Genomic DNA, 15,831 nt, shown 5'->3' on the forward strand with positions numbered 1-15,831 from the left:
TGTTGTGGGATGTGGGGAGGTCAGTGTGGTATTTGTTGTGGGATGTGGGGAGGTCAGTGTGGTATTTGGTGTGGGATGTGGGGAGGTTAGTGTGGTATTTGGTGCAGGAAGGGTCAGTGTGGTATTTGTTGTATGGGGAGGTCAAAGTTGCATGTGGTGGCACATAAGGGGCCTGATTCAGACCCACTCGCGAGCGGCTGTCCGCTCGCAAGTGGGTCGATGGTCTGCACTGAGCATGAGCACGACGGAGGGAGCTCTGTCGTGCGCATGCGCCAGACACGACGAGCGAAGGACTTTCCTTCGCTCGTTGTGTCCGATCAAAGGGGGCGTGCTGTCAATGTTGATTGACAGCACGCCCCCTTTGGTGGGCGTGCCGGGGGCGTGCCTCCCTGACGGGGGCGTTCCCACGGGAACGCCTCCCGTCAGAAGCCGGCCCACTGACATCACTAGTGATGTCAGTGGGAGTGATTTTGGCTCTGATAGAGCCAAAATCACTCCGGAGCTTGCGGTTGAAAACCTCAACCGCAGGCTCCGGCTCGCAATTTCGATGGTCGCGATGGTCACGACCATCGCGGCCATCAAAATGCACGCTCGTATAGCCTGTGGGTGGTGACCCACAGCTATACGAGCGTCCAGGAGGACGCTCCATGAAAATGGAGCCCGGCCCTCATTCAGAGCGTGCGCTCTGCTCAGAGCGTACGGCTCTGAATGAGGGCCAAGGTTGTCTAAGTGATATCATTCTCCTCTATCTGTTCTTGCCTATGTCAGCCTCTCAGCCCTTTTCTTGCCTATGCCAGCATTCTGGCTTTTCATTCTGTGCCAACCTTTATGCCCATCCTCTGTGCTAGCCTCTTACCTTTCTCTCTGCGCCATCCTCTGCCTGCACCAGCCTTTCTGTCCATCCATTATTTGCACCAGCCTCTCTTCACACTGCCTCTCCCCATCACCCTCTCTCCTGTCACCCACAGCCTCTTCCTGTAACCATCTGCCTCTTTCTGTCACTTTGCCCGTCATTCACTGCCGCTCCACATCACCCTCCCCCAACACCCTTTGCTTCTCCTCATCACCCCCTCCCTGTTTCCCTCTAATCTCTCCCAAGTGTCACCCACTGCCTCTACCCAGCGTCACCCATTGCCTGTCACGACCTCTTCCCATCATCATCCACTGCCTGTAGCATATATAGGAAGGCTCAAATTTATAGTTTACAGGGGGGCGCCGAAGACCCTAGCATCGGCCCTGTTGCCAGTACAATATCTCGCTGAGGATCAGTACCCTGGCTCCTAGTTCATTACCTCTTGCAGTATTGCTACATACCAGTCTGCTGCAGTGCTATCCAGAAAACCAGCTCCAGTACCGCTTTACCACATACGGTTTCAGTGCTATCTAGATAACCTGCTCCAGTATTATCCAGAAAACCTGCTCTAGTATTTGCTTCACAACCATTCTGTCTCAGTGTATTCCAGCACAGCTGCTCCAGTAATTGCTTCTCAGCATTTTCTCCAGTATAATCCAGCAAACCTGCTCCAGTATTGCTTTCCAGCATTTCACTGCAGTTTGCTTCATTAATGCTCCTGCATTTCATCCCAGTGTTTCCTGCAGCCTCAGTTTGTGCTCCCGGCACCCAGCTCCAATATAAATGCAGTCTGCTCCAAGATATCCTACCTGCTAATACAGCCACAGGCTACCCTGCACCTGTTCTGTTAATCACTATGCAGCATCAGTCCTCTGCTACTCCTAGTGGTCTGCATGAGGAATTGCATAATTAAGCCACCCAGCTTCATTCACATATAGCTGGCCCCCGAATCAACAAACCTCTAGCGACGTGACAACAGCCTTACAATTGGCAAAAAAAGCTTATGACTCTAGCAGGTTATAATGATTAACACAATATATAATGGACGACCTTTCACTTGTGGTACAAGCCATATGGTAAATTGTAGAGCTTATTCTGGTAAGTGTACAAAATGAAGAACATAGAACGGAGCCCGTTCTGCACGCCCCTCTCTGTAGATTTGTAAATACTCCATCCACTAAACATCAAGAGTCAAATATTCTATCATTACAGTTGATTCTGTTTAAAAAGGAATTGTTACTAATAATTTATAGAATCAACACAAGAATAAACTGTACAGCTGCCTTATACTATTTTATACAAAACAGTTTTCATATTTTAGCTTTTCTTTTAATGATTAGGATGGATGTAAGAATTAAAGGTTCCATGTTATCTCAATCTGTGGATGAACACTCCTCCTATCACTGCGACCGTCTCCCATTCACAGCTATCAGTACAGTCCCACAAAATAATTTCTCATCCAGAAGAACTTTTCTCTCTTTTTGACCCTTTTATAGATGTTATCCAGTAAAACATCAATTGGAAAATACAAACACTAAATATTCAACGAGGCTGAAGTTGGCTTCTTATTCGGCCAGCTTCTTATTCAAGCTCCAGCTTCTTATTCACTTCTAAAGGTGCGTACACACGTAACGATTTTTTGAACGATTTAACTATAACAACGTCGTTATCGTTAAATCGTTTGAAAATCGTTAAATTTTTTGGGGTGAACGATGAACGATAATCGTTCAAACGCGCCCCCATTTGTAGTTTATCGTCCATTCTGACTGTCCAACAGAACGATTTTCGTTCAGAAAATCGTTCATGTTGTACAGAATGAACGATGTCCATTCACTGTATGCATGTTTAAAAAATCGTTCATCGTTCATGAAAATAGTTGAAAAAATCGTTCATTAAGTTAGTAACCAACGATTTTTCTAAACGATTTTCATTCACTTTTTCAAGGGAAAATCTGAACGAAAATCGTTGGTTACTAACATTGTTACGTGTGTATGCAGCTTTATTCAGAAAATGATATATTAAGACATTTAAATAAAGTTAGAGCACTAAACTAACACTATGTAAACAAATAATTGTGTCCCTTACACAGTTTACAATTGTTATTTTCCTGGCACAATAAGGATTTGGGCAGTAAAGCGGGCACAGGCACCACAAATTGTTATTTTGAATAAGAAGCTGTAGTTGTGCAGGGGTTAACTAGCTTCGGTCATCAAATGTTACACATTAAACCCACAGAGAGTGGTCAGGTACATATGACCCACTTGCTATTTCCCTTGACAACAAGGATTTTGGCATGAATAGGGCAGAAAAGCGGGCACAGGCACCACATTTTGTTATTTTGAATAAGAAGCTGTAGTTGTGCAGGGGTTAACTAGCTTCGGTCATCAAATGTTACACATTAAACCCACAGAGGGTGGTCAGGTACATATGACCCACTTGCTATTTCCCTTGACAACAAGGATTTTGGCATGAATAGGGCAGAAAAGCGGGCACAGGCACCACATTTTGTTATTTTGAATAAGAAGCTGTAGTTGTGCAGGGGTTAACTAGCTTCGGTCATCAAATGTTACACATTAAACCCACAGAGGGTGGTCAGGTACATATGACCCACTTGCTATTTCCCTTGACAACAAGGATTTTGGCATGAATAGAGCAGTAAAGCGGGCACAGACACCAAGTACTTCTAGTTTTACAAGGGTTAAATAGCCTTGGTCAACAAATTTGACAATTGGGATCTTTCCCTAAATTAGTAAAAGCCCCACACTTCTGAGCATGGTATGTTATTGGAATACAGAAATTAAAATCGGTGTGGTGTTCACCTTTTATTTCGATAACCAGCACTAGGCTGGTTATAGGGAGGAAGGGACTAACACTATAGCAGGGAGACACACTTGGGACCTGATTCAGACCTGCTCACTAGATGTGATCGCTCGCACCCAGCGTATGCAAATTCGGCTAAGTGACGGCATGGCAGGCGCTCGCTCAGAAAGGCATAAGCACGCCCACTTTGTTTTGGCGAGCGACCACTTTGTCTCTATAGACGCCCTTTAGCTTATGAGACGCCCACTAGCGCACGTTATCTTCAGGAAGTGTATTAAAACACTTGTACATCGAGGACCATCGGAAGCAATCGCAGCGCTTGTGGTTGCCTTGCCCTACCGCAAGCACTGCGAGGACTTCAGTGTAAAAAACAGGCATGTAACGTGTTCTAACGCTGGCTGTTAAATATGCAGGCCTCTGAAACGGTGTTTAAACACTCAGGCACGCCTGCATTCGCACCTCCACTCACCCGTTATTAGTGTCCTGCCCCTGTTACCACCCACAAACTGCCTCTCCTGTCACTCATTACACTGGGCTGTCTTTGCTGGGCGAGCGAGCGGATTCCGATCGCTCTGAGTAGCTCGCGCATGCGCAGAACAAAGCATGCGCAGTCATTTACCATCAGCCGCGAACGAGCGAGCGGCTCTGAATGAGCTCCTTAGCGTGGTGTCCTCCTGCCATCACATTAACCAGCCCTAAACTATTCAGCACATTTCTGGAATCTCTTGGAAAGCTGGTACACCGGCAGTGGCGTAATAAGGGGGTGCGTGTGGGGCACCTTTTGACAGGCCCGGCAGAGGGGAGGAGCTGACGGCCAGTGCTCAGTGACGTAACTAGGGCAGGGCCGCCGCGGCCGGAGACGCCCCCCGCACCGCCGGCCACAGTACTGGCCCGTCCTAGTTAGCCAGTGTAGTGCCGACCACAGTGAGTGCGGTCAGCACTACACATTTAATCAGGACCGGCGCTAGGCTTCCCTGCGTCCAGCACGGTCCTGCACAGCCGCACCCCTTCTCTTCCCATGAGCGCTTACCTAATAGCGCCAGGCAAAGGGTGGGAGGCGGGCTCAGGCTAGCCCGTAGAGCCGCCAGTGCATTTACAGCAGCCAATGAGAGTCAGATGAACTCTCATTGTCTGCTGCTGTGCCCACTGCAAGAGCCGGGCTGGAGCTCACTCCCGAGCTCCACCTTCCAGCTCCTGTAGTGGGTTAGGGGAGAGACATCATGACGTCTCTCCAATAATGCAGACTGCGCCAGCCCGGGAGGACTGCGGTGGTGCGGACAGCGGCGGGAGCAGGAGCCGGAGCGGGGATTCAGGTAAGTGGTATTTTTCATTTTTTTTACTCGTGTGCTTGTCTAATGGGGGCACTGCATCGGGGGGGGGAAGGTGACCTCTACTAGGGACTACTACTAACGGGGGGAGGTAACTACTATTGGGGGCACTGCATCAGGGGGGCTCTACTGGGGGGGACAACTACTGGGGGCACTGCATCGGGGAGGGACCACTACTGGGCAGGGGACTACTACTGGGGCACTGCATCAGGGGACAACTACTTGAGGGCACTGCATGGGGGGAGGGGGGGGACTACTACTGGGGGGACCACTACTGGGGGCACTGAATAGGGAGGACCACTACAGAGGGCACTGTATAAGGGGCACTGGATAGGGGGACCACTACTGCGATCTGCATAAGGGGAACTAATGGGGGGCTGCATAAGGGAGACCACTATTAGGGGTACTGTATAAGGGGCACTACTGGGGGCCTGCATGAGAGATCACTACTGGGGACATTGCATACTGGGGGCCTGCATAAGGGGGACCACTACTGGGGGCACTGCATAGGGGGGGACTGTTTAAGGGGCACTGCATTAAGTGTCCACGCCCATTTTTTGGCGCACGCACATAAGGGGGCTCCATTTTTACATTTGTCCTGGGCTCCATATACCCTAGTTACACCAGTGCTGTGACCAAGTGCTTTAGACCAGTGCCTTAGTCCTGCAATCCAGTGAGATGTATTCCCAGCAGGACACAAGTGTCCGGTGCTGGGACAGCATGTGTTTTCGGTGCCGGTCAAGGACCAGCAGCAGCTGACATGTGGCGCCGGCTGCTAGCTGAGTGCAGCTCATGGACCGCTGGCCATTGAAGAGGGGTGACAATTTGAATTTGAGCCAATCACAGTGCTAACAATTTTGACAATCTGAGCCAATCACAGCACGCACCGGCAGCCAATAGAAAGCGGTCACAGTGAGCCAATCGTTGTAAGCCGCGTCATGGCTGACTACACCCGTGGTGTCTATCATCAGATGTCTCTGGGAGGAAGAGTCAATTTGGCGGAAATGGGTGAAGAGCTCCAGTGGCTTTGGAAGAGTCCAGAAGACACCGGGCTCAAAAGAGAAGAGCTCCAGCAGCTGCAGAAGACGCCAGGCTCAATAGAGAAGAGCTCCGGCGACGCCGCTACTGGCCAGAATAGGCCAGCGACAGAAGAATGCAACTGAGAACCAGAGAGTACTGCATTGGTTGGGAAGTAAAAGAGTGAATGAAGCTCCTCACTGCAGCCTCTCCCACCGGACAGGTAGACCCTCGTTGAGGCCTTACCATCATTAACCCCTCCCTAGACCACCAGGTTGTCAGGCAGTAGGCACGTAGGGGTCATCAGGCCTTAAGCCTGTGGTACAAATAGGGCGGGCATTAGACCCGTGCTCCTAAGGCTATAATTGACCCTGGGCAATAGGCCCAGGTCATATAAATAAACGAGGTGCCATCTTCTCATCTTGCCCTGGGCACCAAACACCATATTTATGCCCCTGGACCTTGGTCACTGCTACATGGGTGAAGCCTGCTGTGGCAGTTTGCCAGGTCAAGGTGAAGACTACAGGAAGCACTGAGACCTCGGGTGAATACATAGTAATTGTGGATGAACTAGGCTTAGTTCAGCCAAAGACTACTGGACTGGTAAGTCTAATTGCATTGTATTTTCATTCAATTGCATGCTATTTAATTGTCAGGCATTAGGCCCGTGGCCACTGTGGGTGTTAAGCTCTAATCAGCAGGGACAGCCTTTGTTAGGCGGACAATAAGCCTGAGCCAGAGAGGGCCCTAGTCCCACAAGGTATAAGGGGCATTAGGCCCTATAGAGTTCATTTGGGATCCACGTCATTAACCCATAGTGTCATTGATCCCCTAGAAGGCAGGCACTAGGCCTCAGGCAGCAGCAGATCATTAAGCCCTGTAGTACTGTTGTTCTGATTTGATGAGAATGTATTGTGGTTTGTAACCTTGTTACCTCGTCATCTCAGCTACTGCAGTCAGACCTCCATTAAAAGGTATGCTGTGTTTGTGATTATTGTAATGCTTTGTAACTGTATTATTCCATTGTCCTGTAACAATTATTAAATTTTTGGTGTAGATGCATTGTTGGGGAGCATAGGGGTAGCATGGTGATATGGAATGGACTACATCTAGCCTGTATTGCTGTTGGCAGGGTGCTGGTGTATGTATGAGTAGTCAGGTTGGTGTATGTGGTCAGAGGCGTCACCTGGTGCAGACTCACTGAGTCCTCCTGCACGCCGTAGGCACACACTCCCGGAAGGGGGCATGGCTTCGCGGGAAAGGGCGTGACCTTGCCCGTGAAGCCACACCCCTTATGTGAGTCTATCTTGGGGGCGCTACCGCCTCCCGTTCTCGGTACACAGTGGGCTTCCCCAGCGCTCCTGCAGCTGCCGGGGCAGCCCACAGTCTTTCCCTGCCTCTCTCCGCGTCCTGGCGTCACGGTGACACCAAAATAGCAGAGCAGCTCTGCTATTTTAGTGTCATCCCCTTCGGATGGTGTCACCCAGTGCAGCCCACACCCACCTTGTGACACCAGTGTGTGTGGTACATACTAAAGAAAGAAGTCAGTATAGTGAAGCCGTGTAGGTGGCTGTTTTTTTTGTGTTTATGTGCAGGTACCGAGATCCGGACCATTTGTCCATTGCCCAAATTATTTGAGACAAAATCTTTGTTGGTCAAGGCAAATGGCAAGTAGGTCATGTGTACCTGACCCCCTCTGTGGGTTCCAAGTGTCAAATTTGTTGACCAAATGTATTTACCCCTTGCACAACTACTTATTCAAAATGACAAAATCTGGTGCCTGTGCCCGCTTTACTACCCTATTCATGCCCAAAACCTTCTTGGTCAAGGCAAATGACAAGTGGGTCCTATGTAACAGACCACCCTCTGTGGGTTTCAAGTGTAAAATTTGATGACCGAAGCTAGTTAACAACTGCACAACTACAGCTTCTTATTCAAAATGAGATAATATGGTGCCTGTGCCCGCTTTACTGCCCAATTCATGCCAAAATCCTTATTGTTCCAGGAAAACAATTGGAAACTGTGTAAGGGACACAGGAGCTCATTCAGAGTCGGTCATGAGCACTGACAACCGACTCGATGTTGCCCCACAGCGCATGATGGAGCACGGCTCCGTCGTGCGCATGCGCGAGACCCGGCTAACAACGGGCGCTCCGTCGTTAGGGGTCTCGTAGCAGACGGGGCGAGCTGTTGATGTTGAGTGACAGCTCACCCCGTTTGCTGGGCGGGCCGGCGGCGTGCCCGGCCAAACGGAGGCATTTCAGTCGGAACGCTTGCCGTTTGGGGGCGGCCCCACTGACATCATTGCTGATGTCAGTGGGGAACTTCCTGCTCAAACAGAGCAGGAAGCTCCCTGGGGCTTACGAGTGCCCAGACCCTACCCTAGGGTCTGGTCGTAAGCCCCGATGGTCTTGACCATCACCCATGTCGGTCGTTAGAGCTGTGGGTGTTAACCCACAGCTTAACGATCGACAAGGAGGCGGCCGTTCAGGATGCAAGCGGCCGCCCTGATTCAGAGCGACCGCTTGCATCTAACGACCGCCTCTGAATGAGGCCCACAATTCTTTGTTTACATAAAGTTAGATCACTAAACTAACACTATTTAAATGTTTTAATATAACATTGTCTGAATAAAAAGCTGGAAAATGAATAAGTGAATAAGAAATGAATACGAAGCCAACTTCAGCCTCGTAAATATTCATAAGTTGTTTATATATATATATATATATATATATATATATATACAATTATTTCCTCCCAACATTGTGCCAGTGGTAATTGGGACAAATTTAGTGCAATTAGCATGGGAAGCTGTGTGTGAGAATTGATGGTGCGCAACACAGTGAGAACCTGCATGATACAAATCAATGTCCAACTGAACAACACATATCAGCTGGCTAAATAATCCTCTCCAGTTAATAATCCAGTTCACAAATCATATGTCCCATCAGCAACCATGTAAATACATAAGGCTAACGCTTACAAATGACTGTGTCTGCTTCACGTATCTCTTTAGTGCGATACATCAGCGCCGTGAATCCCTGATCGGCGATCCGTCGGGGTAAATCAACATGGTAAAAATCCCAGACTCACCGGTTCCGACCATTTTCGCATCGGAATTGGTCCAACATTGGTTAGATTTCCTGGATTCCCTGACCCTGGCAGAACGGGGAATTGGGGCAATCCATTGCAGATGTATGGGGCCTATCAGATTAAGAACACCATACTTTTAATTATATCAAACACTTGAAGCTTGTTATATCCTGTGCATAACACAATGTAGCTACTGTATTAAAGTCAGCCTAATTTAATGTACTCTGTACAGCAAATGCCAAACATCACTTTGTTGTTTTTTTATAAACCAGTAGGGTGCGTCACTGGCTTCATATAATAAATTAGGTGTACAGAAGCATAACAGATGTCTCAGCTGATGTCCCTCAATATATAAATGAAGGAGTTATCTGACTGTGAATGGGGCATAAACATTGGTCATTGAAGTTGGGGCTTTTCTTGCGGAATGTGGGCTAGCTGTAGTAACGTATCTGCTTTTCTGCCCATGTACAAAGACCGTCATTAGCCGTCTTCTCTTTTTCAATCCCTAGTAGCTGCTGTTGAGAACATGAACAGTTTACGCAGTTTTAAAAAATTATTTTAGGTAATTACTACTACATTTATATTAGTTGATATTACTATAAATGAAGTGAGGATTTTTTTTTTTTTTTGGGTGAATGTGTGGTGGTCTACTCCCAGCTCAATATTTGTTTATCTCAGACTTTATTGCATCCCAATCTAGTGTGTGATGAGTACTGGGAGAGGGTTCCCAATCAGTGAATACACAGACACGTTTGTAGCTATACTTATTAGTGATCTGTTAGGCTGCTAAAGCTTTTGGCTGCTAAAGTTAGTGTTCGTTTCAAAGTGTTCGATTATAAGTGTACTTACAATTTAATAACTAAGACGGATTTATACTGGACATTAAACTGGAGGAAACTGAAAGAACATCCTGAAAGCCAGAACACTTTCTGAAGGACATCAAAACATACTTGTGTGAATAAGCCAATTCGCCATCACTAACAGCTGCTGTATGTATATCCAGGAAACTCCTTACTGCACTCCCTGATTAAACATTTCAAGTGCTGCCCTTACTGCTCTTGTTGTTCAAAACACCTTTGACTAGATTGGCTCTGTACATTGTAATTTTAGCCTTCATGCTACCGAAAATCCTGTTTCTACTGTATTGCCTCTTTCCACTGCTTCACTACTATCTACTTTAACATTCTTTATTATAGTAACTAATTCCTGCACCCATTACTCATCTACTTCTCTTTATATTTCACCTTTGGAGCTGTGCTCATACATTAGCAGCACTGTTCTTTTACCTGTATTTTGAACATCTAACCACATTTATCCACACTGTCCCTACATCACACAGCCTCCACTCCAGTTTTCACCTCACTTATTACCACAGCATGAACACCTCTACTTCATTCACCCTCCTTATTCAGTGTCTACATAATCCTCTGCTTTACCTACTTCTTCCACCCCTATCCTCCCCCCTCTAATCTCCTCCACTTGCTGTTCCACCTTTTTTCTCTCACCAGTCTCCCTTACAACCCTCTACTTCTCTCAACCACCCTTCCTGTTCCTCCACTCTTAACCACCTTCCTCCATCCATGGACTTGCTACCCCACCACTAAGCTCTATTACCTACTGTCTCTGCCGGTCCACTCTAGGGCTGCCATGAGAAATCCTGGACCAGAGTATAGCAACATCCCGGGCGTCCCCCCCCTGGAGGGGGCGTGGCCACTGCATGTTGGGGATGGCTGCACCTCTCTGTGGGTGGGCCTAGCATGTAAGAAGCACCCACTCACAGCATAGCAACCAGCAACCGGGACTATAGCACTCACTATTAGGATGGCGGGGCAGTCCCATAATAGCCACATTTTAGCTGGATGTATTTAAATGCTAAAATGTAACAGACAAAAAAATTAAAGGGCAACTACTTTATTTTGTACATTTCTCATGCAAATAACACATAAATAAAATCTATTTTTGTCATAGACACAGATGAATGAAGGACTTCTTTCTTTTGACATCTTATACACATTCCGCGGCATGTATCCTAACCCACTGCTCCATGCACCTTCCCCATTATTTACCCCATCTGTGTTGCCCCTGTCTGTCTGCCCCCCCCCACCCCCCTTTAGAATGTAAGCTCTCACGAGCAGGGCCCTCATCCCTCATGTGCTTTTCCTCCCTTACTTATAGTATCATGTACTTCTAACTCCCCAATTGGCACCTAACTCTTGGTTGCTTATGCCCTGCTGCTTGTGGTATGCAGCAATGTTTATAAACCATGTCCTTGTCCTGCATTGTTTTGTACTACCATTACTGGGTTTTTTTTTTTGTGTGCTCATTTATGTACTGTGTAAGGCGCTGCGGAACCTTTGTGGCGCTATATATATATATATATATATATATATATATATATATGTAAGGATAATAATGAGGGCATCTCAATCTCCACTTGCTCTCCTTCTGTACACTTCTCCCATCCTCCACTTATACAATTTTAGTTATGACCCCTGGAATGAAAGGCTATTTATATTGGATTGCCTCGTATTTTACATTCAGCAGCTCTTTCATCTGGTCATGCATGGTTTTGTCTCCCCCTGCTGGTTATTGTCATTATCAATTGCTTGCTTTAATTTCTATTCCCTCTTTGTAGATTATTATTACCATTTATTTATATGGCGCCACAAGTGTTCCGCAGCACCTTACAAAGTACATAAACAAATAAGTTCACTAGTGACTTACAGTACAATACAGGACAAGTAACATGGATAATATACACTGCTACATTAGCGACCACAGCACCCAGATAAGCAACAGAGCAAAGCAGCCAAGTGTTTGGTGCCCTAGTGGGGAGTAAAGGGGCCTATCAATTAGCAGATGTTTTTCCAAAAGATGAAATACCAAAAGATATCTATTGAAAATTCCGGTGGCTGTGCTGAAAGATATCCGTCATGTACATGACAGATTTTGGAAAAAGACAAACGATGAACGATATCGCATGACATCCTTCAGGGAGTGGATTTTTTTTCTCTGCAGCGCTCTGTAGCTGCTGCTAATATCGTTCGTCGTTTACTGCATATAAACTGACAGATATTTCTAATATCTGGCAGCGATATACGATAATTGACCAAGTTGGAGAGATGAAAGATTCAATTTATCGGCCGCGGGAGTGTTCAATTTATCTGCTAATGGATAGGCCCCTTAATAAGTAGATGAAAGTAGAGAAGGAGAAGCACAAGAGGGTAGAGGGCCCCGCTCGTCAGAACTTACATTCTAAAGAGGGGGGGGGGGGGGACAGACAAACAGGTGTGACACAGATGCGTCAAGGAACTGTTCAGCAGGAAGTTATCGAACAGATACACTGTTTGCATAAAGCGTTTTTCATACTGTATGACCTGTTAAAGAATGGTTATACATCAGCAGTCATTATACAGATTGGTACATTCCCCAAAGTCGCCAATTGGCCCTGGTTTTCAGGTTGAGCCCCTGGTTTGGGAGACTGACCCTTGATATTGTACTTTATTGTTAATCAATACATATTGATCTTTAATATTTCCCTGTTGTAACTTTTTTTGGTACTTCCGAATCTTTGCGGGCCCCTGGTGACGCTACGTAAGTAGCGTAACCAGGAAATACTATTCGGCCCCTTGCGGGCTCGCTATGCTGCGGGCACGGTGGCTCGCCACATGGATTTATTCCCCCTCCATGCCCACTTGGATGGTAGGGAATGACGTTGGACACTGGCTCATCTTTACGCTAATGGCCAACGTCATTCCCTACCATCAAAGTGGGCATGGAGAAGGAATAAATCCATGTGGCGAGTGAAGCGAGTCACCGTGGCCACAGCGTGGCAAAGCGAGCCCGCAAGGGGCCGAATGGTATTACCTTAAGCTGAATAGTGAAGATACGTAAGTAGCGTAACCAGAGGCCGCAAAGATACGGAAATATCCTTTTTTTCTTTTACATCTTGCAGAGTGAGTAATATAAAAAGCACTAGAGCTCTTTGTGTCTGTTGAGTGCGTTACACACACATTTTGAGAAACAGATAATAGAACGGAAAAGAACAAAATTCACACGGGACAAACGAGATTTTGCCACTGGTAGAATTTTTAAATGGAGTCGCTTAAATAAAACGAATCAATTTAAACAGCATAATTACGATTCGCATTATTCTTCTTCTGAAGTTGATTCTTCAGAAACAGATGACTATCAGGGTTCTCATTCCCAAGAATCTACTCCCCTTCCAACTAAATCCACGGTCCCTTTTTTAGGGGACAGCTGAGAGGTCAAGGGAAGGTATCGTACAGGAGGAGGACGAGGAGGGGGTGCAAAAAGAGGAAGAGATCGATCCATATGGGATTCCCCACTACCGCAGAGACAGTCCTCAAGGTTAAACAAGCGGATGTGAATCAAGATTTTAAAGATGACGAATTGGAGATTATTAATCTATCAAATCAAACATTAACATCTTCACAAATCTCATTCCTGAAGAAAGGACTGAGTTTCTCTCCAACAACCTGTCTCAATAGATTTTCTTTGGAGAAAGATTTACATCTCTTCAGTAGGAAATTACTCCTCAAAAAATTATTTTCTATCCAAAAGCAAGCATCAGAGGAATATAATGTTCAGACTACAACAGATACCTCTCACCCACTCTCTCTAGATTCCGAGGAAGATCTGTCAACTCTGAATATATTGGAGGAGCTCATAACTGACTCTTCCGGTAATGCAGACTCCATTCCTAATATATGCAGACCTACTTGTAAGAAGAAGTCTAACTTCTTCCCACAAGATAATATCTCACCCGCAGTACAAATATTTGTGAGGATGGTATCCAAGGATCTAGACATATTTTATGAGAAGAACCACAAAGCTCGCCATTCAATACATAATATCACAAGGGAGGAGAGAACAGCACTGAAAGAGATACAGAAATGGGACCACATTATTATCAAGCCCTCCGACAAGGGAGGCAATATAGTATTATGGCCCAAAGAACTATATTTGAAAGAAGTAATGAGACAGTTACAGGACACTTCCTGTTACCAACCCCTACTCTTCAATCCTACAGATAATTTTCTGTGGTTTTATGACAGACTCATAAATGATGGCTTTAAGAAAGGAGCCATTACTAAACAAGAACTTGAATTTTTAAGAGTACAAAATCCGAAGGTTCCTACATTTTATGTACTTCCCAAGGTACATAAAGACAACAAGAATCCTCCTGGTAGACCCATTGTGGCAGGGATTAATGGCCTTACAGAACAGGAAAGTCGATTCATTGATATACACTTAAGAGAATTTGTACTGAAGTTACCCTCATATTTGAGGGATACGACAGATGTTCTTCAGAAGCTAAATGATATTAGGATGGAGCAACATCACCTTTTGATATCGATAGATGTTGTATGGAGGTATACAGGGATTCAACATCAAGATGGGATACATGCAGTTCGATACTTTTTGACTATGAGAGGAGATGGAGAATTTTCTAATTTTCTAACTGACCTTCTGTACTTTGTGTTACATAGAAACTACTTCATTTTCCAGAATAAGTTCTATCTACAGACAAGGGGCACAGCGATGGGCTCAACATGTGCTCCGACTTATGCCAACCTATTTTTAGGTTGGTGGGAAAGGGAAGTAGTTTTTGCTGAAGCCAATGATGTACACACGCAGCATATTGTACAGTGGCTGCGTTACATTGACGATATTCTTGTCATTTGGAAAGGTAATAGACAAGACTTTTTAGATTTCATACATTCCCTCAATGATAACCAACTAAATCTAAAATTTACTTGGGAAATAAGTAATGATACTATCACTTTCCTCGATCTGAGAATAAATAAAAACATCACTGGTGAGATCACTACAGATCTCTATAGGAAAAAAACGGCTACCAATAGCACATTACATCGAACGAGCTGCCACTTTCCTCCCACAATAACTAATCTCCCCGAAAGGGGAATTTTTACGACTTAGGCGTAACTGTTCCAGTGACTCCATCTTTCTTAAACAGAGTAAAGAAATGACTACAAGACTACTTAAGAGAGGATATAGCCACCGTATGATTAAAAAAGCAAGATTTTTTGCAAATCAAACCAATAGGGACAACCTTATATTTCCTCCTAGGAAAATTCCAGAGAAAACTGAAAACGTTAGATTTATAGGAGATTACTGCAAAGAATGGCGCGACATTAAAAACATCATACAAAAACATTGGCCTATTCTCCTCTCTGATCCAGATTTGGCAAAACATCTAGGTTCATCTGTTTCTATGAGTTGGAGACGTGCCAAGAATCTTAGAGACCATTTTGTGCACAGCCATTTTGAGAACTCCAAAAGGAAAATCCCCAAGCTCACGGGTACTTACCCTTGTGGGGAATGTAAGGTCTGCACTCACATCTTTAAAACCAACAAAGTCATAGACAAATATGGCAACACTTTACAGATACACAGATTCATGAACTGCAAGGCTATTGGAGTTATTTATTGTCTATTCTGTGAATGTAGCCTAAAATACGTGGGGATGACCACAAGGAGTCTTAAAGTACGTGTCTTGGAACATATCGGTAATATCAGAAACGCCAAAACGGATTTGTTGAAAATGAAGAAAATCTCGTCAGTCGCTCGACATTTTCATCTCAAACATGATGGGGAGTCCAGGAACCTGAAAGTGTTTGGTTTGGACAGAATCCATATGGGTATCCGAGGAGGTGATTTAACTAACACTCTATT

The sequence above is a fragment of the Taudactylus pleione genome, unplaced genomic scaffold (assembly GCF_031769625.1).
Source record: "Taudactylus pleione unplaced genomic scaffold, aTauple2 ptg000302l, whole genome shotgun sequence".
Lineage (NCBI taxonomy): Eukaryota > Metazoa > Chordata > Amphibia > Anura > Myobatrachidae > Taudactylus > Taudactylus pleione.